At 44.0% G+C, this 27,441-nt stretch overlaps 1 protein-coding gene, 1 long non-coding RNA gene and 1 pseudogene across 3 annotated transcripts in view; 2 read left to right on the top strand and 1 right to left on the bottom strand.

Annotated features, from left to right (window-relative positions):
- LOC147736441 (uncharacterized) overlaps nucleotides 1-27,441 on the top strand; it is a 453,286-nt gene that overhangs the window by 196,258 nt on the left and 229,587 nt on the right. The window lies entirely within an intron of this gene.
- The window catches only part of LOC147736442 (uncharacterized), a 40,186-nt gene that overhangs the window by 12,526 nt on the left and 219 nt on the right, over nucleotides 1-27,441 (bottom strand). Inside the window, exons 2-3 of one of the 2 annotated variants that reach the window (XR_015307557.1) lie at nucleotides 27,330-27,435; nucleotides 27,185-27,206 (exon numbers count right to left, since the gene is read on the bottom strand). This is a non-coding gene — a long non-coding RNA (uncharacterized LOC147736442). Of the gene's footprint in view, nucleotides 1-27,184; nucleotides 27,207-27,329; nucleotides 27,436-27,441 lie in introns of those variants that run through there. The other variant, XR_015307556.1, reaches the window with a different exon arrangement.
- Nucleotides 7,943-8,652, top strand: LOC147736443 (uncharacterized; annotated as a pseudogene).

The following is a 27,441-nucleotide window of genomic DNA, read 5'->3' as shown; positions in this document are numbered from 1 at the left end:
GATTACTTTTGTGAATTCTGCCCCAAATCTCTTTCTGTTCCCAATAGGAAATTGCACTTGAAAGATATTTTAAGGCAATCCCCATGTTACCCTGTGGGAATGACAGGCCTTGTAATATTGAAAAATACAATTAGCAGTATGTTAATATTAGGACATGTAAAATCCCCCAGTACACTGCAACCTGCCCATGGGGCTGCCTTGGGCCTACCTTATGGGTGAATTACATTTAATTTAAGGGAAGGTTTGGGCCTGGCAAGTGGATGCAATTGTCAAGTCGACATGGCAGTTTAAAACTGCAGACACAGGCACTGTAATGGCAGGTCTGAGATATGTTTGCAAGGCTACTCGTGGGTGGCACAAACAGTGCTGCAGGCCCGCTAGTAATATTTGATTTACAGACCATGGGCACAGCTGCTACACATTACTAGGGACTTATTAGTAAATGAAATGTACCAATCTTAGATAAACCAATCACCAATACAATGTACTCAGGGGCGACTTGCAATTTAGCACTGGTTAGCAGTAGTAAAGTGCCCAGAGTCCTAAAACCAGCAATAAAGAAGTTAAAAACAGGAGGCCAAACCGCGGAAGGTTGGGGAATAAACTTGCCAGAATGGCCAGGTCCAACACCATCATGGGCGATTTTAAATGTGGACAATTCCTGGTCTCTGAGAGGGTCATAGAAACAGACACCCACATCAATATTGGATATACTGTAAATATGCGTACTATGACAAACTGCAAAAGACAGAATATATCATCTGATATGCCCTTGTGGCCAAGCGATATGTAGGTTAGATGGACTGGAGATTTTACATCAATTTGACAGAAAGCAGATCTGCTATCAAAAGAATGAATCTAACTGCCCTATGGTGGAACACTTTCTAGAACAGGAACATCCACCAGAGAATATAACATGGGTATTTATAGAAACAATTGTTGGCAAGGGGGGCAAAGATTAAGCTGATGGAAGCAAACTGTGAGACGTGTTCTGGATCTTCACGTTACAAACTTTAGGTCTTAACAGTGACATCCCATGGGAAAATGCAATTTAATATGGCTGAGGATGCCCTGGCATCACAATGGGCCCGATGATTGTACTCTTACTATTCTTTTCTAGTTGATAGCAACGGATACAGTGAGTATATTTATTACCCCTTTATACCAATTTATTTTTTTTATAACTCTTTTTTTAAGTCATTGACATATACGTACAGTACATAGGATGAAGTAAAAGTCGTGACAGCGGAGATATTCAACAATCATCAAATAACAGTTGTCTCAATTGAAAGTCATGGGAAAGAGGCAACATCAAAATCAGTGTCATTGGGTGGGTTACAAATATTTCCCCTGTAGGAATTGCATGGGTTCCAGATCTTGGGCCATTTCTGGGAGCAACCCCGAGCAGTGTATACCGTTTTCTCCCTGAACATGCACCAGTCAAGGTCTGACAGGGTAGGTGTGTGAGTAGCTCCCCAGAGCCGTGCTATGTTCCTTTTTGCTGTTGTAAGCCCTAGAGTGGCCCATAGTGTGTGATATGTGTTCAACGATTTAGAAAAGGGGGTGGTGATGAACAGAGTGTCTGAGTTAAACAGACCACTCTTACCCAGTCCAAAGATCAGAGCTTGATCCATCACCGTTATTTATCTCACTGCCCCATCCCAGCTCAGAACATGGCTATATGCAAATCAGTCTGTCCCTGGCCCTGTGCATCATGGGAACAGGGCAGACTAAACTACCAAGCCAATTCTTCACCAGAAAGGAGACAAGCTACCGGGGACCGGTTTCTGGCATTTCAGCCTTCTTCGGCCTGGCTTGCTTGAATCCTGATGGAGCAGTGAGAAAGGGACTCATGTCTGAGCATACCCTGCCACACCTATAGTGGCCAAAAACGATTTAGAAAAGGGGGTGGTGATGAACAGAGTGTCTGAGTTAAACAGACCACTCTTACCCAGTCCAAAGATCAGGGCTTGATCCATCACCGTTATTTATCTCACTGCCCCATCCCAGCTCAGAACATGGCTATATGCAAATCAGTCTGTCCCTGGCCCAGTGCATCATGGGAACAGGGCAGACTAAACTACCAAGCCAATTCTTCACCAGAAAGGAGACAAGCTACCGGGGACCGGTTTCTGGCATTTCAGCCTTCTTCGGCCCGGCTTGCTTGAATCCTGATGGAGCAGTGAGAAAGGGACTCATGTCTGAGCATACCCTGCCACACCTATAGTGGCCAAAAACGATTTAGAAAAGGGGGTGGTGATGAACAGAGTGTCTGAGTTAAACAGACCACTCTTACCCAGTCCAAAGATCAGGGCTTGATCCATCACCGTTATTTATCTCACTGCCCCCTCCCAGCTCAGAACATGGCTATATGCAAATCAGTCTGTCCCTGGCCCAGTGCATCATGGGAACAGGGCAGACTAAACTACCAAGCCAATTCTTCACCAGAAAGGAGACAAGCTACCGGGGACCGGTTTCTGGCATTTCAGCCTTCTTCGGCCCGGCTTGCTTGAATCCTGATGGAGCAGTGAGAAAGGGACTCATGTCTGAGCATACCCTGCCACACCTATAGTGGCCAAAAACGATTTAGAAAAGGGGGTGGTGATGAACAGAGTGTCTGAGTTAAACAGACCACTCTTACCCAGTCCAAAGATCAGGGCTTGATCCATCACCGTTATTTATCTCACTGCCCCATCCCAGCTCAGAACATGGCTATATGCAAATCAGTCTGTCCCTGGCCCAGTGCATCATGGGAACAGGGCAGACTAAACTACCAAGCCAATTCTTCACCAGAAAGGAGACAAGCTACCGGGGACCGGTTTCTGGCATTTCAGCCTTCTTCGGCCCGGCTTGCTTGAATCCTGATGGAGCAGTGAGAAAGGGACTCATGTCTGAGCATACCCTGCCACACCTATGGGTGGCCAAAAACGATTTAGAAAAGGGGGTGGTGATGAACAGAGTGTCTGAGTTAAACAGACCACTCTTACCCAGTCCAAAGATCAGGGCTTGATCCATCACCGTTATTTATCTCACTGCCCCATCCCAGCTCAGAACATGGCTATATGCAAATCAGTCTGTCCCTGGCCCAGTGCATCATGGGAACAGGGCAGACTAAACTACCAAGCCAATTCTTCACCAGAAAGGAGACAAGCTACCGGGGACCGGATTCTGGCATTTCAGCCTTCTTCGGCCCGGCTTGCTTGAATCCTGATGGAGCAGTGAGAAAGGGACTAATGTCTGAGCATACCCTGCCACACCTATAGTGGCCAATAACGATTTAGAAAAGGGGGTGGTGATGAACAGAGTGTCTGAGTTAAACAGACCACTCTTACCCAGTCCAAAGATCAGGGCTTGATCCATCACCGTTATTTATCTCACTGCCCCATCCCAGCTCAGAACATGGCTATATGCAAATCAGTCTGTCCCTGGCCCAGTGCATCATGGGAACAGGGCAGACTAAACTACCAAGCCAATTCTTCACCAGAAAGGAGACAAGCTACCGGGGACCGGATTCTGGCATTTCAGCCTTCTTCGGCCCGGCTTGCTTGAATCCTGATGGAGCAGTGAGAAAGGGACTCATGTCTGAGCATACCCTGCCACACCTATAGTGGCCAAAAACGATTTAGAAAAAAGGGGGTGGTGATGAACAGAGTGTCTGAGTTAAACAGACCACTCTTACCCAGTCCAAAGATCAGGGCTTGATCCATCACCGTTATTTATCTCACTGCCCCATCCCAGCTCAGAACATGGCTATATGCAAATCAGTCTGTCCCTGGCCCAGTGCATCATGGGAACAGGGCAGACTAAACTACCAAGCCAATTCTTCACCAGAAAGGAGACAAGCTACCGGGGACCGGTTTCTGGCATTTCAGCCTTCTTCGGCCCGGCTTGCTTGAATCCTGATGGAGCAGTGAGAAAGGGACTCATGTCTGAGCATACCCTGCCACACCTATAGTGGCCAAAAACGATTTAGAAAAGGGGGTGGTGATGAACAGAGTGTCTGAGTTAAACAGACCACTCTTACCCAGTCCAAAGATCAGGGCTTGATCCATCACCGTTATTTATCTCACTGCCCCATCCCAGCTCAGAACATGGCTATATGCAAATCAGTCTGTCCCTGGCCCAGGGTGAGAGCTTTCTGCTTAATTCAGAGACTCTGTCCCTCACCACCCCTTGTTGTAAATATTTTTGTCCACCCTAAGCGTGGAAGGGTATTCTCAGATGTGAGACCCTTGCTCATTGCACCATCAGGATTCAAGCAAACCGGGCCGAAGACGGCTGTAATGCCAGAAACCGGTCCCCGGGAGCTTGTTTCCTTCCCAGTGTAAGAATTGGCTTTTGTAGTTTGGTTTGCCCTGTTCCCATCATGCACTGGGACAGGAACAGACTAATTTGCATACAGCCAGGTTCTGAAACTGGGATGGTGCAGTGAGCTAAAAAAACGGTGTTGGATCTAGCCCTGATCTCTTGACTGGGTGAGAGCTTTCTGCTTAATTCAGAGACTCTGTCCCTCACCACCCCTTGTTGTAAATATTTTTGTCCACCCTAAGCGTGGAAGGGTATTCTCAGATGTGAGACCCTTGCTCATTGCACCATCAGGATTCAAGCAAACCGGGCCGAAGACGGCTGTAATGCCACAAACCGGTCCCTGGAGCTTGTTTCCTTCCCAGTGTAAGAATTGGCTTTTGTAGTTTGGTTTGCCCTGTTCCCATCATGCACTGGGACAGGAACAGACTAATTTGCATACAGCCAGGTTCTGAAACTGGGATGGTGCAGTGAGCTAAAAAACGGTGTTGGATCTAGCCCTGATCTCTTGACTGGGTGAGAGCTTTCTGCTTAATTCAGAGACTCTGTCCCTCACCACCCCTTGTTGTAAATATTTTTGTCCACCCTAAGCGTGGAAGGGTATTCTCAGATGTGAGACCCTTGCTCATTGCACCATCAGGATTCAAGCAAACCGGGCCGAAGACGGCTGTAATGCCAGAAACCGGTCCCCGGGAGCTTGTTTCCTTCCCAGTGTAAGAATTGGCTTTTGTAGTTTGGTTTGCCCTGTTCCCATCATGCACTGGGACAGGAACAGACTAATTTGCATACAGCCAGGTTCTGAAACTGGGATGGTGCAGTGAGCTAAAAAACGGTGTTGGATCTAGCCCTGATCTCTTGACTGGGTGAGAGCTTTCTGCTCAATTCAGAGACTCTGTCCCTCACTACCCCTTGTTGTAAATATTTTTGTCCACCCTAAGCGTGGAAGGGTATTCTCAGATGTGAGACCCTTGCTCATTGCACCATCAGGATTCAAGCAAACCGGGCCGAAGACGGCTGTAATGCCAGAAACCGGTCCCCAGGAGCTTGTTTCCTTCCCAGTGTAAGAATTGGCTTTTGTAGTTTGGTTTGCCCTGTTCCCATCATGCACTGGGACAGGAACAGACTAATTTGCATACAGCCAGGTTCTGAAACTGGGATGGTGCAGTGAGATAAAAAACGGTGTTGGATCTAGCCCTGATCTCTTGATTGGGTGAGAGCTTTCTGCTTAATTCAGAGACTCTGTCCCTCACTACCCCTTGTTGTAAATATTTTTGTCCACCCTAAGCGTGGAAGGGTATTCTCAGATGTGAGACCCTTGCTCATTGCACCATCAGGATTCAAGCAAACCGGGCCGAAGACGGCTGTAATGCCAGAAACCGGTCCCCGGGAGCTTGTTTCCTTCCCAGTGTAAGAATTGGCTTTTGTAGTTTGGTTTGCCCTGTTCCCATCATGCACTGGGACAGGAACAGACTAATTTGCATACAGCCAGGTTCTGAAACTGGGATGGTGCAGTGAGCTAAAAAACAGTGTTGGATCTAGCCCTGATCTCTTGACTGGGTGAGAGCTTTCTGCTTAATTCAGAGACTCTGTCCCTCACCACCCCTTGTTGTAAAAATGATATGTGTTCAAGTCAGTGGGCTCCCAGATGTTGAGAAGGCATCTACGTGCTTCTGGGTGGAGAGAAATTTCAAGCACCTCACTAATTGCCTCGTGTATCTTAATCCAGTAGGATTGGATGTGAGCACAGTCCCAGATGATGTGGAAAAAGGTGCCTAACTGAGCGCACCCTCTCCGCAGTCCCCCACTCCAGTCACTCCCATGCGAATCAGGTGGGACCCCGTTACGTAGACCCTGTGAAGAACCTTACGCTGTATGAGTCGCAGGCGCGCCGAGATGACAACTACTCTTGGGGATGTCACTGCCTCCTGCCACTCCTCATCATGTATTATACCCATTTCTTATATCCTAGGCAAGGCATCTGACATCCTGGTTCCCATTTTCAGTTGATAGCAATTGTTCCTGCTAGATTTTGTGACCATCATGCCTGAGTTATGTTATGTTATGTTATGTTATGTTATACTTTTATTTGTATAGCGCACGGCTACTCAGAAAGAGTGTCCCGGCGCTTTATGTAGGCAGCTCAGCAATTAAAAAACATAACAGCATAAGACAGAGACAAAAGAAAAGAAGAACACCCTAGAGGTTAAAAAGCCAGGTCTTAAGTGTCTTCCTAAACAGGAACAGATTGGGAGTAAGTTAGGAAGTCTTGTTGTGGAAAGCATATAGATTGGCTCACATATACATTTTAAGCCATGGAATATGCTTACATGAGCTGTCTAATTATTGGTAAGTGGTTTAATGAGTATTTTGAGTTTCCATTGTGATAAGATGCCCACCATTTTTATGTTCTAACATTCAGTTTGGGCCCCCTCACATTCTGCGTTATAGCCAGGACCGGACTGGAAACCAAAACCAGCCCTGGCAAAGTGCTTGGCTGGCCCCCCCACCTCCCCAGGGGTTGGGGTGCCTCCAAGCTCTCTGCCAGGGCCGGTTTTCGGCCGATTTTGTTACAGGGCCGCTTTTGCAGCTATGCTGCAAAAACAGCCCTGTAACAAAATCGACCCCAGGGGCCCAAAACCAGCCCCCACCCGTGCGGCGCACCGGGGGATTGCCCGGTGCCCGCTACCCGCTACGGCCAGTCCGGGCCTGGTTATAGCCCTGATCCAGGGGTACCTTCTCTGGAAATCCGCGGATTTCTGGAACTTTAGGAGCAGGTTAAATAGCCTTCTCTCTGCATGCTGTTTTATTGATGGGATTATGGACCACATGGATTCGGATGGATGAAGGTAAAAGAAGCTGCTTCTTGAATATGTTCGTCAGCTACTTAATGAGATAGAGATATGAGATCTTCTGGCACATGCTTACTGTACTGCTTAATTTTATTACAAGACTGGAGGCTCATAATATGCTTTTTTCATTGCTTTAATAGACACAGCAAGCAAAAGAAAAAACATAATTACCCAGAAAACCCTGGGAAAGAACTACTTCATTACATCACAATAGTGTAGCTAATAAGAGTATCAATAATTATCTTGACTGAGAGAAACAAGCCCTCTTTTCTTGCTGCATAGCCCCAATGAGGTTCCATCTAAAATAGGAAAGAAATGTGCTGCACGTCAGAGTGTCTTTTTAAAAAGTGTTTCATTCAAGATTGGCCCTCCCACCCGAGAGGCTGCTTTTTCGAGACTCCCTTCCTTCCCCCTTAATGTTACTAGCTTACAGGACACTGATATTGATGATGATGGCAACTTGGATTATGACAGGGCTAATTTCAATGTCATTAATGACCTCTCTGATAATGGGCCTCTGGAGAAAAGGGATAGAGTTTCTCCTTCAGATGGTATGTCCCACCCATTGTCCAATGATCTTGTAGATCCTTTAGGGAAACCTAAGTTTCACCCTGTTTTAATCCATCACTCAAATGCCTCAGAGTGGTTCCCTTCTGACCATGTGTCAGATTATGTTTCTTTTTTTAAGACACTCCTTGGATATGTCCTCCATAAATAAATTCAAGTCAGAATTACGTTGTCCCTCCCTTCCCAATATATTGGCTGATACTCCTATTATTGAACCAAATATGTTATTATTTTTTACAAAATTTGGAAAAGACCATAAGAAAGGAGCCGATAGAGCCTGGTCTAATTGCCAGGACAGGATTTTGGATCCAGTGGGCCCATTGACCAGGATTCTGGATTTAGCTGGGGAGGCAAAGATGGAAGGGGAACAGGTAGACCCTGACACCCTGTCTAATTGGGCTCAGTGTGCCATATGCATGTTGGGCAATACAAATGCTTACATTTCACAAGAAGAAGTAAAACCCTTTTTTTAAAACAAATCTGAAGCTGAGGAGCCTAGCTACTAAATAAGAGGGACCTCAGGCTAATGGTCTTTTGTTTCCAGATTCCTTCATAAAGGAAATGGGCAAATATGTTTCCACTTGCTACCATTGACAAAGCCCAGTTTTCTTTGAAGAAGATCTTCTTTTCTCTGTTTTTTGGCAGGGCTGGCAAAGGTAGGAGTCGCTTTGCTGGATGTTATTCCTCCAGGGATCAATTCCTCCACATAGGGTCCTACAATCAAGGCTCCCAGCAAGAATATTTTCAGGAGTACAAACCTCATTTCTTCCTCAGTCAGTCAGTCAGAATATCTTTATTCGACTTTTTACAAGTCATACAAAGAACAAACAATAAAAACAAAGATAATTACATTTACATACAATACTTCCACCTACATTTTCCTAGAGGCAAACCATCTAGGCATATGGAGTTAAAAGAGGTGTCTACATAATTAAAAAAGATTTACATTTCATATTAATAATACATGATAAAAAGCCATTAATTTTAAGGCGGGTTTTGGCCAACAGATTTTGCCCTTACGGCAGCTACCAAAAAATTTGCCATGCAAAAAGTAATACGTGGGTTAGGTAAAAGTTGTAAAAAAAGCAAAGCCGGTCGCACCTGCGTGAAACCCGCTTCTTTCAAGATAGGGAGCAAATGTTTCTTTCTCTGCTCGTGATACAAACTACAAAACATGACAAAGTGCAGGGTATCCTGCACTGAGAAATTATCGCAGCTGCACGGTGGGGCTAGATCAGCCTTCTGCCAGCTCTTAAAAGAACCCAAATAAAAATGTAGCAAATTAAATCTAAACTTTAATAAAAACCTGTGATAAGGGAATGTGAAAAAGCTCAGATAGGGGGCGAGTGAGGATGAGCTAACCAAAATGCTATGTTGGGGTAGCTGCGCGCTATATAAATTACACAAATAAATAAACCGCTGGTTTCAACAGTTCATATTCCTCCCGCCGTGCTTCCTGCCTCTCCTTGAATAGCTTTTTAATGAAGGCTATATCCTGTACCCTAATTTTATCTGGGGATAAAAAAGTTCCGGGCGACCCAGGTCTGTAAATGTTTTCCCCTAAATAGGCCAACCATGGGATACTATTATATTTGTCCAGAGATAAGACGTCGAGCAGAATTTTGTGGTTCAAGGGGAGATCTTCGTTAGTCCACATTTTCAACCACAGAATCAATGGTGCCAGGCTCAAGGTATCTGACAAATAGGGTAAGCCCACCTCTTTGTGAATAGAATACGTTGGGGTTGACTGTGGTACAGAGAGCAGGGATCTGATGAATCTATTCTATGCTCTCTGGATTGGGTCAAGATTTACATACCCCCACAAAGGGGAGCCATATGACGCTATGGCCGCCGGTTTACTCATATAGATTTTTAAAAGAGCTTCCATGGGCCTAGCCCCTAGCTTACCAGCAAAACCCAGTACTGCTGAGGACGATCTTATTACTGCCAACCTCTTTGCTCTTATCTGTGGGCCCCAAGATCCTTTTTGGTCGAATATTACACCCAAATAGGGAAATGTCGTTACATTTGAACCCCCCTACAAAAAAATGATTTATGTCTTTTTTTGTTACTCTCACGCCCCATTACCATTGTGTGTGATTTGGAGGCATTTACCTTGAGGTCCAGATTCTCCATAAAAGAACCAAATGCGTCCAGGAGATGCTGTAAGCCTACTCCAGTGCGGGCTATCAACACTGCGTCGTCTGCATACAAGAGTGCCGGTATTTTGACACCTCCTGCATACGGAACGTCAGCTTCCAGACCCCGCAGGTGACCGCCCAATCCATTGATATATATGGTAAACAGTAAGGGGGCTAAGATGCAGCCTTGCCGTACACCCTTTAAGGATTTAAACAAAGGGGTGCGTCTACCGTCATTTGTTACTCGGACAGCTGCAAAAAGCTCCTGATGCAGGGTGGCCATGAACACAACCAACGACTCATCGATACCCATCTCAAGCAAGATCACCCACAGTTTTGACCTATTAACCAGGTCGAAGGCCGAAGAGAGGTCCATGAATGCAAGAAACACGCAACCCTCCTTGGCCACGGTATATTTAGAGATGAGTAGGTGCAGGTTTATGCATTGTTCGATGGTCCCTTTTCTTTCTCTGAATCCATATTGTAATTCAGACAACCCACCACAGCTCTCAACGTTCTCCCTCAGTCTGGCCAACAGTGCTCTACCCAGAATTTTTATGGTTGAGGCCAGAAGAGATATATAAATCAATTGTCTGTTCCACGCACCAAAACAGTGTCCTGGGGAGACCGTCGCTTCCTTGTGGCTGCCCCCAGATTTTGGAACACCTTGCCTCTCAACATCAGACGGAGTGTTACGCTGTTTCAGTTTCGTAAACTCCTGAAAACCTGGCTGTTCTCTCATTAACCATGCTTAACTGTTACACTGATTATTCGTTTTTTCTGCCTACTCTTTCTTCCCTCCCTTTCAATAATGGTTTTAGCGCCTTGACGCCTAAGGGTATAAGTAGCGCTTTATAAGTGTCAAAAATAAATAAATAAATAAATATAGGCCTATAGCAAGTGGGATCATCCCGCTGGCCTTTATTTTTAAAAATAGGGACGATGGTGGATGTGGCCCAAGAACTCGGGGCTTGATTATCGTTAACTGCATTAAACACATTTGACAGGACCTCTGCCCACATTTTAGGTGAGTACATAAAGAAGTCAGCAGGGACGCCGTCAGGGCCAGGTGCCTTATGTCTTGTTGTGGCTAATAGTGCTTTATCCACTTCTTCCGAGTTAAAAATGATAGGGTGAGCGGCTACTATAGGCAATAGGGCGTCTTTAGTTCCTTTATCCTCACCCTCCTAAACATTTTTAAAATGATGCAGCCACTTTTCGTCGGTGATCACGCAATCCATGGGATCATTTTTATCATCGAAAATAGGGGCTGTTTGATAATCTCCCAAAATCTCCTGCTATCCTTCAATACTGCCGCTGAGAGGAGATTTTCCCATGATTCGCGCTTGATGACATCCTTGCGATTCTTTATGGCTGCCTTATAGTTTTTCCTTAATCTAGTGATGTCATCTCCGACCCGGGGCGAGGATTTTAAGGCTACCAGCAGTGCTCTATGGGCTTTTGAACATGCAGAGTCAAACCAGCGCTTTTTCCCAGGAGTTCCTTTTTTTGGTTTGGCTAAAAGGTCCTTCGCCACCTGTCCACATATTGCCTCATACGCCGCTATTACTTCTTTACCTTGGGCGCCGATGTTTTTGCAAATGTCCACCTTATCTTTTATTTTAGGAAAAATTTTTTCGTAAAAGTTCTCCGGGATCACTTTAGCCCATTTCAAACGTCTATCTTGATCGGAGGGCCTCAGGGCATGTACAGGTTTTAACGATATTGGCGATGCACCCATCTGGGATCCCCAGGCTACTTCAAGTAAAACAGGATTATGGTCGCTATACGGTATTGTAACTGTGCGGTAGTCCATAGTCCGGTTTAAAATGCCTCGTGAGACAAAGATGTAGTCTATTACTGATCCATGTTGGGTGCCAGTAAAAGTTGGTGCCCTCGGGCCCCTGTCAGGTTCATACAAGTCGTAGTTAGCAAGAAATTCTTCTAACTCGTACCCCTCTGTGGAATGTTCAAAGTGGGGTCCCAAGGGGGCCTCCTCGTCATCCTCATTATCATTGTCACTACTTCCCTTACAGGCTAAGTTGCATAAATGAATGTTAAAATCACCTAATATTAACTAAAAAGTAAACTTGATATTCTGAAATACTGTATTTAAGATGCTGTCTAGGTTAGCAACATTGCGGCCTCTATGTTCGCTATTCCCAGAATTATAAAAATTTACGTAAATGGTCCTACTATTGTTGTTTATCACCCTTTCAACTATTAAAATGTTGACGGAGTCAGTATTAATCTGCCTATAGCTACCTTTCAAATCTAAAGAGAACATGGTTGCCAGACCACCTTTGGCTCTTCCCATGCGGCTGGGGACAGCGGGTTTGGTGAAACTGTTAAATCCATCCCACCAAAAATTGGCGGATGTGTCCCACGTTTCTTGCAGAGCGATGATGTGATGGTTTGAGACGAAGCTCAAACAAGCGTTGTCCTGGCGTTTTGCATTTGAGCCTGCTATGTTCCAACTTATGATTTTACATGGGTCAGTAGATGTCCTAAGCTCTTTTACTCCCCCCAAGCAACCTTCCGCTGTTCGTGAGGATAAAGCCCCTTCGCTTGTTTCCACTTCAGGAAGGCTCTGTATGAGCTCTGTATTCAGGCTCAGCTTTTCACAGGCCTCTGTCTGATCAGATAACAGGGGGAGGTCGCACTCTCGCGGCTCATTGCTCTCTGAAGCTTCTCTAAAGAAAGACTCGCTGTGATCTTCACCAATATAATATTGACCAGTATTTAATGATGGCATGTTTCTAGCCTCGCTTTCTGAGTCAGTTCCAAGCTTAAGTCAGTCGCAGTTGTTTAGGTCGGACAGAGGACCGTACCTATTCCCCATTCCGCCTCCCCAATCAAAGGGAGTAGCTACCTGACCTTGACCTATAACTGTTGTATTCCACATTGGTTGTGGCGTGTTTGGGTGAAACAAGAACTGGTCATTTCTCATCCGTGGCACAAACCTATTTCTCCGGCCAATAAAATCCTGGTTCGGGAAGCCAGGACCCCATCCATTTGTAACTGGCTCATATGGCATAGCAGGCCTGAAATTTGGCTCTTGCGGGTAGTTAAATCTTCCATTCTCAAAGTTAGAACTGGGCTGGAAACGGTTGTTAGGGTATCGAGATCTAGTACCCCCTTCCCAGCTGTTGGCATTAGTAGCTCTCTTGGCTTTAGGGGTGTTAAAGAAAGTGGCAAGCTGGGTCTCGCTAAAGAAAAATTTTAGGGTGAGGGGGATTATGGAACCGCTACGACGTTGGGGTGGGAAGATGTTATTCAGAATGTTTGGGAGGACATCCGCATTAGCAAAGTTTATGATTACGCAGTCCCCCTTAAATATTTTGGGCTTATTCCCGATCCAGGGTACCCTCCTAGTCATGACAATATCCCTTGCTAAACTATCCAACCCTTGCTGTGTCATATGCATATTAGTAGTGAGCCAATGTAGCGCTTTATCTTTCAGACCCTGTTTAGATTCTATTTTATCTTGTGATAAAACAGGGACATTTGCTAATACAAGCACTACCGGGGAGGCCTCCAGAATAAATTGGGCTGAGTCATCCTCTTGTTTTGATCCTGCTATAGCGGCGGTTGTTGTGGTGGAAAAGACTCCTACCGCTGCATCCTGTCTGGGTGCCGATATTAATGGGGATGGTAATGGCTGCTCTTGTTGTGTGGTCTGTGATGCGTTCACAGGTGATATGACCTCCGCATCTGTGGGCACCAATTTTGTAACAAGTGAGGATAAATTCTCTACCTCTTCGACCAACTTACTATGTACTCCGCCCACCTTTTTGACCTCTGAAGTTAGTTTGTCCAGTTTCCTGATCAAAGGCTTAATGATTGTCCTGATCTTAATGTCAATCATTTCTTGTATCCGATTAAATAGGTCATCATCGATAATGCGTCTTGACTCCTCTTCAACGTCAAATTCCACATTTTTCACATTACGTCTTGGGGGTGGTGTGGCCAGCTTTTTCCTACCTTGTTGTTTCCCCCCCGCTTTGACTGAGATTTTCTGCAAGATCTCACGGCCCTTGGTACGGGCTGCTCCGGTGATAATGCATCTTCCACTGTAACAATCCGGTGATTAGAATCAAGACCAGTGTTAACAGACAAATCTACTAAAACATCAGAATCTTCTTCCTCGTTGCCATGATCTTGTGGGATAAGATCTAAACTACTTATTGTGGGAGTCTCTAGCGGTATATCCGACGTCACTGTGATTGATGCGCTTGAGGACGGGCTTTCTAGTGCCAGAACTGGGGATTGGCTCATGCCTAAGGATTGCCTTCTCTCATTATTGATCTTACTGACCTTTTGTATGACATAGGAGTCCATGGTATTGAGTGACTCAGTAGCAACAGGTACCCGTTTCTTCCCCATGTTGCCTTCAGGCTATAGCGAGTAGACAGGATGGATGAGCGGTGTAACAGGGTAGGGGTCAGGTACGATGGTCAAATAACAACTACGCGGTGAGATATAGTCAGCTTTGTGCGATACCTTATTGATACCGAGCAGTGAACAACAGGGGGGTGGCCTCGCCTGGCCTTTTCGGGCCTCTGAGGGCCACAGAGGGCCCGCCCTTTGCCCGGGCTTCGCCCCGGGCGTCCCGCTCGCGTCCCGCGACGCGGAGGGCTCGCTTCCTTTGAAGCCCCTCCTGTCGCGTTGATCGCGTCAGGGAACGCGCCGCCGCAAAGGCTCACGGGAACTGTAGTCCCGGAGCGGCGGCGCGACTGGCGGCAATGAGGTGCTGACGGCGCTGGTCCAAGGGCGCTCCTCCGGCTCCAAAGTTCTCGTGGCTCTTGCACCTTTGACCACACGGAAGGTAAGCCTCGATATGCTCCGCTACTCTGTTTGGCAGGACCCCCCGCTCCGCCGAGGGCTTGCTTCCTTTGAAGCCCCTCCTGTCGCGTTGATCGCGTCAGGGAACGCGCCGCCGCAAAAGGCTCACGGGAACTGTAGTCCCGGAGCGGCGGCGCGACTGGCGGCAATGAGGTGCTGACAGCGCTGGTCCAAGGGCGCTCCTCCGGCTCCAAAGTTCTCGTGGCTCTTGCACCTTTCACCACACGGAAGGTAAGCCTCGATATGCTCCGCTACTCTGTTTGGCAGGACCCCCTGCTCCGCCGAGGGCTCGCTTCCTTTGAAGCCCCTCCTGTCGCGTTGATCGCGTCAGGGAACGCGCAGCCGCAAAGGCTCACGGGAACTGTAGTCCCGGAGCGGCGGCGCGACTGGCGGCAATGAGGTGCTGACGGCGCTGGTCCAAGGGCGCTCCTCCGGCTCCAAAGTTCTCGTGCCTCTTGCACCTTTGACCACACGGAAGGTAAGCCTCGATATGCTCCGCTACTCTGTTTGGCAGGACCCCCCGCTCCGCCGAGGGCTCGCTTCCTTTGAAGCCCCTCCTGTCGCGTTGATCGCGTCAGGGAACGCGCCGCCACAAAGGCTCACGGGAACTGTAGTCCCGGAGCGGCGGCGCGACTGGCGGCAATGAGGTGCTGATGGCGCTGGTCCAAGGGCGCTCCTCCGGCTCCAAAGTTCTTGTGGCTCTTGCACCTTTGACCACACGGAAGGTAAGCCTCGATATGCTCCGCTACTCTGTTTGGCAGGACCCCCCGCTCCGCCGAGGGCTCGCTTCCTTTGAAGCCCCTCCTGTCGCGTTGATCGCGTCAGGGAACGCGCCGCCGCAAAGGCTCATGGGAACTGTAGTCCCGGAGCGGCGGTGCGACTGGCGGCAATGAGGTGCTGACGGCGCTGGTCCAAGGGCGCTCCTCCGGCTCCAAAGTTCTCGTGGCTCTTGCACCTTTGACCACACGGAAGGTAAGCCTGGATATGCTCCGCTACTCTGTTTGACAGGACAGTCATTCCTGTGGATTCTGGAACAGAGGATACAGAGCCAAAGATGATCAATTCTCACTTAAGAACTTCCAATTTTGTCCTTCCTCCTGTAGGAGGCAGGTTAGCGTATTGTCTAGATGTTTGGTTGTCTCTAACGTCAGATGCTTTGGTGATTCAGACTATTCAGGGTTATTGCACAGATCTATATCAAATTCAGACACACTGTCATCTTACCCATCCTCTTTGTTTCTCACAGGATCAGTTTCTCCTTGTGCAGGAGGAAGTGCAATTCCTTCTCTCAAAACAGGCTACAGAAAAGACTACTTTTCGATCCATCAGGTTTCCTCAGCTCCATTTTCCTAATTCTAAAAAAGTATTGTCCAGTCATCAATCTAAAGGTGTTCAACAACTTTGTGGTATACCATATTATTTATTATTATTATTATTATTATTAGGGGCATTTGTAAAGCGCCTGGTGTACGCCTACAGGCGTGTCCCCGCGCTATAAAAGTGGAGTAAGCAGTTAACAGCTAGCGCAACCGGCTACCGTCTGAATAGGTAGGTCTTAAGTTTATTTCTGAACAGAGGTTCTGATGACTCCAGGCGTATCTCAGACGGAAGGTCATTCCAATGCTTCGGTTCCAGAAATCTGAACGACCTTCCCCCCATACGCGCTTTCCTAATTCTAGGAATTTTCAGGAGGCCTGTACAGGAGGAGCGCAGGGTCCTTGTGGGCTCATACCTGGTCACCAGGCCCTGAAGCGGGGCAGGGGCTTTGCCACCCAGAATCCGGTGACACGTGGCAAGGGCCTTGAATTCCACCCTGCTCCTCACAGGCAGCCAGTGCAGAGCCTGAAGTGCTGCCCTAGAGGAAGATCTTCTAGGAAGCCTCAAAATAAGGCGAGCGGCGGCATTCTGCAGCACCTGTAGGCGGTTGAGAGCCTTTCCCGTGGCCCCCAGATACAGAAAATTGCAGTAGTCTAGGCGTGAGGTGACTAAGGCATGCACCAGCGTCCAACGAGCGGAAGTGGGCAGGAAGTCCAAGACCTTTCTCAGAGTTCTTAGGACTCCAAAGCATGTCCCCACCACACGACCAATCTGGGATTCAAAGGCAAGGTTGGTGTCCAACCACATCCCAAGATTCCTGGCTTCCTGGCAAGGAACCGGTGTCTCTCCAAGGCAGGATGGCCACCACGCCGACGTCCACACCGACGGACATCCCCCCACCACGAGCACCTCGGTTTTGCTGCCATTAAGTTTCAGGCAGTTGGCGGACATCCAGGCTGCCAGCTCTTGCATAATTTCAAGATGAAGACCATTCTTCTTCTCAGAGATCTACTTCTTCAAGACGATTGGTTAGTGCGTCTAAATCTTCAAGACACTTACTTGACAGTTACTGTTCATCCAACTTACAGGAAGTTTCTTCAATTTAAGTGGGGAAAGTCCTTTTTCCATTCAAAACTCAACCTTTTGATCGCTCTTCAGTCACTTGGTGTTTCACCAAGATTCTCAAATCAGCAGTAGCCTTCCTCAGAAGTCAGGGAAGACTCATTTCTATAGTGCCAAATCACCTTTTCCATGTTATACAGTGGTGGTTAGCATATACAGCATGTAAGAATCTGGGGCGGTTAAGATGGCGCCACGAATCGACTACATTATACGAAAAATAACATCTAACATAGATCGACAGGACAGCTAATACATGCAGCTTAAAAAAATTTTGGGGCACTTTGGGATGGTACTCTGAAAATACTATGACCAGTTGAAAACTTACTGTTTTTACTATATATCTGCTGAAATAATGGGGGATTATGATAGAATATGCGAAATATTGTTGGTGTTACTGAACTCTGAGCATAAAATAAAGTCAATATAAACTGTCACTAAGGGATCCTAACCCCTTTAAAAAGAAAAACCAGCGGGGGCACAGGGCCACCATAACTAGCAGTGGTCGATGTAAAATAGCTTAGTAAAAGGAATTTACTTATGTGTGGTCATTATTATGTGTGATAGGGAAATTATAAATACCATCCTATGGATATTTTATTTTTTAAATTTAGGATCAATCATTGGATACTGGAGTATTGCCGTCATAATCTCATTGAATATAAACAGAGATTTTGAAATGTATGCACTATGCCCTGACTTAGGGATATATATATATATATATATATATATATATATATATATATATATATATATATATATATATATCCTTTTTTTAAATACAAAATTTAGGGATTGGCTGGCTAAAGAATTGACTTCTATCCCTATATATTAGGCAATTTGAGATCAGGCTGGATGCCATTTGGGGAGCGATGTAAGACGTTTGCTAAAGACCCAAGAATATTACTTTTTCTGGTAAGAAATACTAACTTTCCACCTAAGTGATCCCGCATAGGGAATGATAATAAAATCATAATTTTTGTTAGCCCACTAGATCCTAAATAGGATACAACATTGAGAGCTCTAAATCCTTTCTCCTAGAAAGATACCATGACTTGCACACTACTCAATATAAACTGTCACTAAGGGATCCTAACCCCTTTAAAAAGAAAAACCAGCGGGGGCACAGGGCCACCATAACTAGCAGTGGTCGATGTAAAATAGCTTAGTAAAAGGAATTTACTTATGTGTGGTCATTATTATGTGTGATAGGGAAATTATAAATACCATCCTATGGATATTTTATTTTTTAAATTTAGGATCAATCATTGGATACTGGAGTATTGCCGTCATAATCTCATTGAATATAAACAGAGATTTTGAAATGTATGCACTATGCCCTGACTTAGGGATATATATATATATATATATATATATATATATATATATATATATATATATATATATATATATATATATATATATATCCTTTTTTTAAATACAAAATTTAGGGATTGGCTGGCTAAAGAATTGACTTCTATCCCTATATATTAGGCAATTTGAGATCAGGCTGGATGCCATTTGGGGAGCGATGTAAGACGTTTGCTAAAGACCCAAGAATATTACTTTTTCTGGTAAGAAATACTAACTTTCCACCTAAGTGATCCCGCATAGGGAATGATAATAAAATCATAATTTTTGTTAGCCCACTAGATCCTAAATAGGATACAACATTGAGAGCTCTAAATCCTTTCTCCTAGAAAGATACCATGACTTGCACACTGCAAGTAATAGAATAAATGTAAACAGTGGAGTTTTATAGGAATGGCGTTTATTAATGGTACAACATTGCATTATGGAATGGATAATGTTAAGCTAATTTGTGGCTAAATGTACAAAGCATTTTGTAAAAGAATTGGTTTTGTTTGTAAATAGTGTAAATGTATGTACAGTATTTGTATAACATGTATATATGTGTTATTTGTAGCCCTGAAGAAGTCCATGAAGGACAAAACGCATTGGCTACAGTCTTTTAATTGAAGAAAAATAAAGAAATAAAGAAAGTACTGCAAATGAATTCCACTGAACTTTTGTTTTCATTGTTTTGAGAAAATTGTCATTATTATTGAAATATTGGAATGTACTAGTGTGCTGGACCACTGTGTGTTTTGAAGCTATAAATAAGACATCTGTATTGGGAGATTTAGAGGCTTGTAAACCTCCAGTCCGTGACACCTAGAAAGAATTCCTTTTTACTAAACAATTTAGGATAGGTGCAATTGTGCTCGACCTCCTTCCCCGCTTACTTTTCTAATTAAGACTCATTGTCTATCTCAATGATTTCTTAATCATGGCTCAGGACAAGTCTTGTCTTCTGGCTCACCTAAATCTCTTTTCAAACAAGTAATGTCTGGAGCACGCCATGAGGCTGTTGAGTCCAGGCTACCGGCTGCGTGACAAAGACTAGTGGTTAGCAATAGAAGCCTTGAGACAGCGAGTGGAGATCATTTTTAATATAATTTTTATCTTGAGCCAGAGTCATCAGTGGCTGTACACCTATTGGTCTTATCAAAGGATAGAAGTGAGAGTTTGTCCTTGTTTCCAGTCCATCTATGACTGAGAAATCCATAAGAGTGAAGATATACTGTTTGGGAGGAAACAGATCCCCTTTTATAATTCTTTATCATCAATTTTGATGAAAGTGTTGCAAGACACCGTATTGTATCTTTAAGCCTGAAGAAGGTGGTTGGACCACACTATACCACCGAAACGCATCGCTAGTTGTGTTTAACACCACACTGAATGGGTTCCCATTGATAAAATAACAACAGAACATCAATAAGTGTTGAACCCTTTATGATTTTTGATTCATGTACTTGGTGTGCTTCATATGTTCCAAATCTTGTGATGAATTATATTCTCCCAGTTTCTTTTAATTTTATGAGGATTATTGTAATATGTTGTATTGACATTTGATTTATTATCTACGTTGTATTTTTAACTTTTGAACCCTAATTAAGGATCCATTTAATAAAACATTTTTATATTAGCTTTTGGCTCCTGCTATGATTCGGTAGTGTTAGTAGAAGCATATGCAAGTGGTGTGTATTCATGAGAGTATGCTTTAAATAATCCAAAGGGAAATTGTTTCTGACTTAGTCACCAAAATCTCTGTCAGGATCTTTTATCAAGGCTAGGGTTCCTAATTAATGTTCAAATGTCTTCTCTGGTTTCATCATAATGTCTGAAATTCTAGGTTTTGTCATAGACACTTCTCGGTCAATTCTGCAACTCCCTCATCAAAATGTGGATCTAATAAAAAAGGAGATACTTCACGCTTTATCTCTTCCTCTGTGTTTCCTCAGATTGCCAGCTCGTCTGGTGGGTCTTCTGGCTTCTTCCATTCAAGCAATTTCCCCCAACTCTCTGCATTACAGGGCCCTTCAGAGACTTGTCATCTGTGCAAAGTGTTAGGTTACCCAGATCCGGTAACCCTGGATTTAGAATCCAGGGAAGAACTCCTCTGTTGACTAAGTTACTTAGATGCTTGGAACGGGAGAATGATTTTCTCTGCTGCCCCAGATCTCGCCTTAGAGTTAGATGTGGATTCTTCCATTCACCGATTTACTTCTCAACCATCTGCGTCTTCATCACAATCTCATTCTAGAGGGCTCCCTAAACCTCATAGCAATGAGGATTTCAGAGGAGTCTGCCTGGCTTGTCCAACAATCCTGGGCTCCGGGCACAGCAAAAGTGCACAAGCCAGCTTGGTAAGTCTGGTGTAGGTGGTGTTTGGACAGGGATTCAGATCCCCTTTCAGCAAATGTAACCTTGTTAGTTAGTTTCCTAGCCTCTTGGCTTCACAAGGGAAAGTCTATTATAGCATTAATACCTACAGATCGACAATCTCTGCAGCACTCGTCAGAGCAGATGGAAAACCATTGGTACTGTGTTTTTTATTTCATGGCCAGAAGAGGCTGATTTATCCATCAAACATATATTTGTAAAGTTCACTATTCTTTTATGTTTGGTATCTATCAACCGTGTCTCTGATGTTAGAGCACTAGATATATCATCTTTCCATTATTCTTCCTTAGGAGATTATTTTCAAGGTAACAGATATACCAAATCTAATTTATCGTCAGTCCATTATTCTTTCTTTTTCCCCTCCTAACCTAAATTATGTGTTGGTAATTGTTTAAAAATGTATGTAACAGATCTCAGAAGTTTCTCCTCTTCCCAACTCCTTGTTTCCTTTCAAAAACTCCAAAAGCTCGTCTCTGCTCCTACTTTGTCCCTTTGGGTTAGACGTGTCATATCTTTGGCTGGCATATCCACTGATTCCTTTGGTGCCCGCTCAGCCAGAGGGGATATGGCCTCTAGGGCTTTCTTGGAGTGGGCAAGTTTACATGATATTCTCGTATCTTCAGATTGGTGAAACGTTAATACGTCAGAAACCTTTTATTGTAAACCAGTTGCTCATCCGTCTAACTTCTTATATCATTGCTTTGAACAAGCAAAATATGAGCCTCCGGTCTTGTAATAAAATTGAGACTTTCCTAGCCTTGGTGTCTGGTTTCTTTTATCTGCAGTCCTAGTGCCTTCAATAAGTTAGGCTACATCCAGTTAACTCGACTGGTGTATCGCCTCCTCTGGATTCCTCCTTACGGATTTCTCAACCTTCTTCTGCATTTCAAGGCATGGCTCTTTTTTCTTTATTGCCATCTTTATGGATTTTATGACTGTGATATTAACTTTATGTTAATCTATAATTTTGTGTTCTGAATTTCATCTTGATTGACTCTCTCAAGAAAAGAGGGCGGCTTGTTGCTCACAGCCAAGATAGTTATTGTTATTTTCAAAGTCTTATTGGCTATACTATTGTGATGTAATTTAGTAGTTCTTTCCCAGGGTGTTCTGGGTAATGACATTTCTTCTTTTGGCTGCTGTGTTTATTAAAGCAAGAAAAGAAATCTAATACTCGTCTCATTGTCTTTAATATAATCTAAGACACAGAGGCTAGGAAAATCTAAATTTTCATGATCTGAGTAGGCCAGCTGAGTCACACCTTTTACATCACTATTGACGCAAACCAATGACTAGAGCAGAGCATCAGCGCACCGTCTAACTGTGCTACTTCTGCGTCTTATAGTTTGTATTTTTTAGAAGCATATTTTGGTGATGTAGGTGGTATTCTTGACGTTTGGTTGCCTTACCCAGAGCTAAACTTATTTGTGTAGTTGTATTCATTTGTAGTATCCGACTTTGGGGCTTTTAGGAGGAGGCTTTATAAAGCAACAAGAGTGTCAGTCCTTCCTCCTCCAATGGGCTCTTCACAGCTCAACAGTTAGAGTTTCTCGGGAAGGGGCCTTTTCCAGTAATGACTTGCAGGAGTTCCCTGTTGAGTCAGCCATGTTTGTGGGCTTCTGTTCCCTTTGTACTGCATTGACTGCTTCTTTGGGTCTGATTTTAGGACCTCTTTTGAAAATCAGACTGACCAGCTAATTATTTATATCATGAAGATCTTGCTTGATTACATTTTTTAGCTGTTTATAGGCCTATGTTTGAGACTTTTATTCATTTCCGGTGTGAGGGTCATATGTTAGCAGTCATATGTTAGCAGTTTTCACTAGTCACTACACGTGATATGCCCTCTGATACAGGCGCACTGTGATAGCATTCTGTTTATTTTCTGGCCATCAATGGATGGATAAGGATGGATAAGGGTTCCAAATTCCGTTTTTGTTTTTTGATTGGTGGAAGCTCAGATGGTTCATGCCTTTTTATTCTTTTAGGGAAGTAATTCATCAGGACTTTGTTTTGTGTTTTGCAGGTAACCTGGACTTCATGTGGCGTCTAAGAATGTGGCGGTCCTGCTGAAGGCATTTCACACCAAAAAGTGCATTAATACTAACATAAAAAGCCACAAAATATAGAAATAAGTGGTAGACACAGAAAAACAGCATTGCCTTTGGAGGGAAATAGAGGAAAAAAGGGTTGAAAAAAAAGAGCATAGTAAATGGATGGAACCATCTAAAGGAAAAGTTTGTTTTCGGGCACTATTGAATTGATGAGAATGATACTATGAAAACAATGAAATTAAAGATTTATATGTGTAGGAAGTTGGCACTGTATATCCTATACCAAAGTAATGTATAGTGTGCACAGAGTCTACTGGATCTCCAGAGGCTTTACAGAGACAAAAGTAGACAATACTAAAGCTCTCTTTGTGGAAGTGTGGTCGAGCAGTTAGGCTTATCAGAGGGCTGTGTTAAGCATTTGTTATACACACTCAGACAAGAAATAATTATACACACTCAAAAACTGAATCCAGACCAATTAGTTTTTGTTCAGTTTCAAGTATCAATTTTTAAGAATAGCAATACTTTTCAAATGCAATATGTATAGTGATAAAGAGGGAATAGAACTATTTTACCGAAGTATAGAAATACTTTTAGGATATCAATCAACAATAGGAAAACAGTTATGCACAATTACAGGTAAGTGCACTACTTACTCTTCAGGGTTTAGACTTTAGACTAACACTGGGCAAGGGTTAGTTTAAGGTAGGTAGTGTATCACCAGTGGCGTGAGGGCGGCTGGATGCAGAGGTCACTGAGCCCAATGTTGGTCAATGGACTGGTACCTCAGTTTAGTAGTGGTAAAGTTGACAGAAATCCTAATTTTAAGACTTTTGTGGCCAGATGTAGGTCGCCAATTACCGGTTGGTAACGGTCGATTTCGGCCGTTACCGACCGGTAATTGGGTTTTGACATGTAGGGGCCATTTTTTTACTGATTCGGTAAAATACCGAATCGGTAATTTTACCGATTCAGTAAAACCCAGATGTAGGTAGCACTGTTTACAGTGCTACAGGCCTTCAGAATTCGGTATTTTACCACCCAATCCAATTGGGTGGTAAAATACCGAATTCAGGTGTACATGCACATCTGTGCATGTACACCTGTGCCATGTGACACACAGATATGCCCTTAGGGCATGTATGTGTGCCACATGGCACACAAGCCTGTACTTAGGGTGCTAGAGGGTGTCAAAGTGACACCCCCAGCACCCTTGCAGGATTCGGTATTTACCGATTAGGTAAATACCGAATCAGTATTTCCCATTGATTCCTATGGGCTTCATGGCCCATAGGAATCAATAGGCAATACAGATTTGGTATTTACCGAATCGGTAAATACCGAATCATACAGATTCGGTCATTCTGAAATTAGAATTACCTACATCTGCCCCCTTCCTATTTACTGACTCTTAAATACCGAATCGGTAAAATTTGGTATTTAAGAGTTGGTAAATAGGAATGACCTACATCTGGCCCTCGGTATTCACAGAAAGCATTTAGGAGTCCGAAATTTAGGAGTGCTAACTTTACTACTATTAAACTGAGAAAAATCCTAATTTTAAGACTTTCGGTATTCACAGAAGGCATTTAGGAGTCCTAAAGTTAGGAGTCCTAACTTTACTACTACTAAATTGAGAAAAATCCTACCTTTAAGGCTTTCGTATTCACAGAAGGCATTTAGGAGTCCTAAAGTTAGGACTCCTAACTTCTCTGAATACCGAAATGAGTACGTGCCTTCCGTGAATTCGAAATTGGTAGTAAGTTTAGGATTTTGTCTTATGTTAGTTCTGTGAATCAGGCCCGTAGTCTGCAATGGCTGTGTGTGTGTGTGTGTGTGTAAGGTGAGGGGTCTCTGAGGGTGGCACAATACATGGTGCATCTCTTGCAGACCCTTTCTGGCCATGAGGCCCATAGTCCCGGTGGTACCTTTTGCAAGAGACTTATATGTGTGCCAGAGGCGTACCAATTGTGGAAAGAAAGGTACAGTTTTGGGAAAGAACACAGGCCCTGAAAACCTGACTGGCAGGGACCTAGGGTACATTCAGTCAAAGTGCATCAGACATCAACCAAAAAGTGGGGGTAACTTTCAAAAAGGGACACTATACTACAATATGCAGTTGCCTAAGTAAAAGATTCTAATAAGTTTCAGTGATACCAATGCAGTATAAAGACCCTATAAATACAGATACAAAGCTCTTTGTATGAGAATGAGTGTCTGGTGTTTAGAATGATTGAGTATGAGGGATGTGTGAGAACAAATGAGTAGATGTGTGCTTTTTTAAGAGATTCTTTGATGCATTCAAAGTTATTTTGGCTTGTTTAATGAACGGTAGAAATGTATGGTTTGCTATTTCAATGTTGATGTATCAATCATGTATTGAATAAATAAAAGACCTAAATTAAGACGGACTCCTCCTGAGCCTTGGTTGTAGGTAGCTGGCTCTCTATATAGTGTACCAAAAAGAGGCTCTCTGAGCAGGGAGCCCAGGTATCCCTTCCTAGTGTACAGGAGCTTTGCTTTAACAATCCTAAAATTCTCTATTTTGTGGCAGGGTGGTCGAGCAGCTCTAGGCTTATCAGAGGGGAGTGTTAGGTACTTGTTGCACACAGTCAATAAATGACGCTACACCACTCAACTCTACGCTATTCAACTTGATCCCACTCCATATCCCCACATTCCACTGTGCACTATTCTGCTGTAGGCTAACTACTATACCCCACTCCGCTGTACACTTCTTCTGTCTACACTACTCCCAGCCTGTAACTCTGTACCTCTTTTAAAAAAAGCGAAGAGGTTGTTGTTTCCTGTAAAAGATCAGCTGGAGGTTTCAGTTGTACAGTATGAGGCGCTCACACAATGCAAGCAATAGTGGTGATGATGAACAGAATGTGTTAACATTTGGACGGTGCTGACAGTACAGAGGGAAACCCTAAAGCCTCTCTAAGGTGAACAGGCACAAAGATGTCTGAACACTTGAACAAAATAAACAGCAGGTACTGTGCACACGTGTGATAAAAACAGTATTGGTAATACAGTGGTAATAGACAAAGAGAAACGTGGACTTAGTTGATGGATTGAAGGTAGTCTGTGGTGTTAAGTATTAGTGTTTATTTCTTTATCTCGTTTTACAAACGCCAGCCGACACGTGTTTCATCAACAGGGTGAGACCTGTGACTCATCAGGGCTGTAAGACATATTATAATAAGAAAACGGACTTGTAGCAGCAGTCCAAATTATAAGAGTAATGAGAAAATAATGAGCAAAATTAAAAGAAATCTCTCTAGTCACTACATAGGTGCTGAGTGCGACATACAGTAGTGAGTTGCAATAGCAAAAAATTCATGCAGTGAAGTATTGGCGTGCGCTGAGTGGAATATCGGTAGGGGCTGTGCAAGTATATCGATCAATGGAGATACTAAAAGTGATGGTGCCAGTGGATGAGCTTCGAATTAATCACAGTAAGAAGAAAGCCTAGAGGGAGTCTGTGAGCCCCTATGTGACATACACAAATGACACGGCGGAAAGTAGAGAACCGCGGATAAACATGCAACAACGTGACCTGATGGAACGTGTTGATTTGTGATAAGGGAAACTAATGCGCAAGTGAGTGGCATAGAGGCAGCAAGTTTTGAATTACGTGATGAAAGGGATCTAAATGATACGTCGCTCACGGGAGTAAGTAGGTGAAATCATAGTGGCCGAAGTGGAAAGGAAAAAAGGGAAAAGGAAAACATGCGTGAGTGTGCTTAGAGAAGTGCGCGTGACTTGGCATAGTAATTATTGAGGAGCATTATCCAATGAAAATGGATCATAAGTAAACATTTAAGAAAAAAGAGCGCCCTTCAAATGATCCTAATTGTTAAACCGCACAACAATTATTCTAAAGTATAATGCAAAAATAACGAATCTCGAGTACATATTGAGAAAAATGAGCACCCTTTAAATTATACTGATTGTTTAACCGCAAAAACCAGGCTGTAATGGTCATAACATATCTAAACTGAAAGGAAAATTGCCTGACATTGCTGAGGTGCGAGAGAAAAGATTGTACAATTGGTAAAACGTATAGCACCCACATTTTAAATATAGCATTAGAAACAACTGTATGACTTAATATAAACACCTCGATATCAAGAAAAGGCAATAATACTCAAAAGTGACACATCATTGGAAAACATGATTGAGCCTATGACTAAAATATGATCCCAAAATGTGTATAGAAAGAGTGAAAAACTACCTGTGAGGGCGCAATAAGTGATCTGTAGGAGAAGAAATGAGACAAAAAAGGGGGGTTGGTTGGGACAACAAGGGGAATTCACAAAAGGCCACATGACAGTAAAAATGCGGGAAAACGGACTCAATTACGGTAGGATGACACTCACCAGGGTGTGGTAATGGAAAAGTGTATCCGATTCGAGTGGAGGTCAGCAAGTGTAATCGCTGAACGTGGGGCCGCCAAGCAGTCGGGTATGACTGTTGCTGTCAGTCCTGTGG

The sequence above is a fragment of the Lissotriton vulgaris genome, chromosome 1_2, assembly GCF_964263255.1.
Source record: "Lissotriton vulgaris chromosome 1_2, aLisVul1.2, whole genome shotgun sequence".
Lineage (NCBI taxonomy): Eukaryota > Metazoa > Chordata > Amphibia > Caudata > Salamandridae > Lissotriton > Lissotriton vulgaris.
This window is presented reverse-complemented; position numbering and strand designations above follow the sequence as displayed.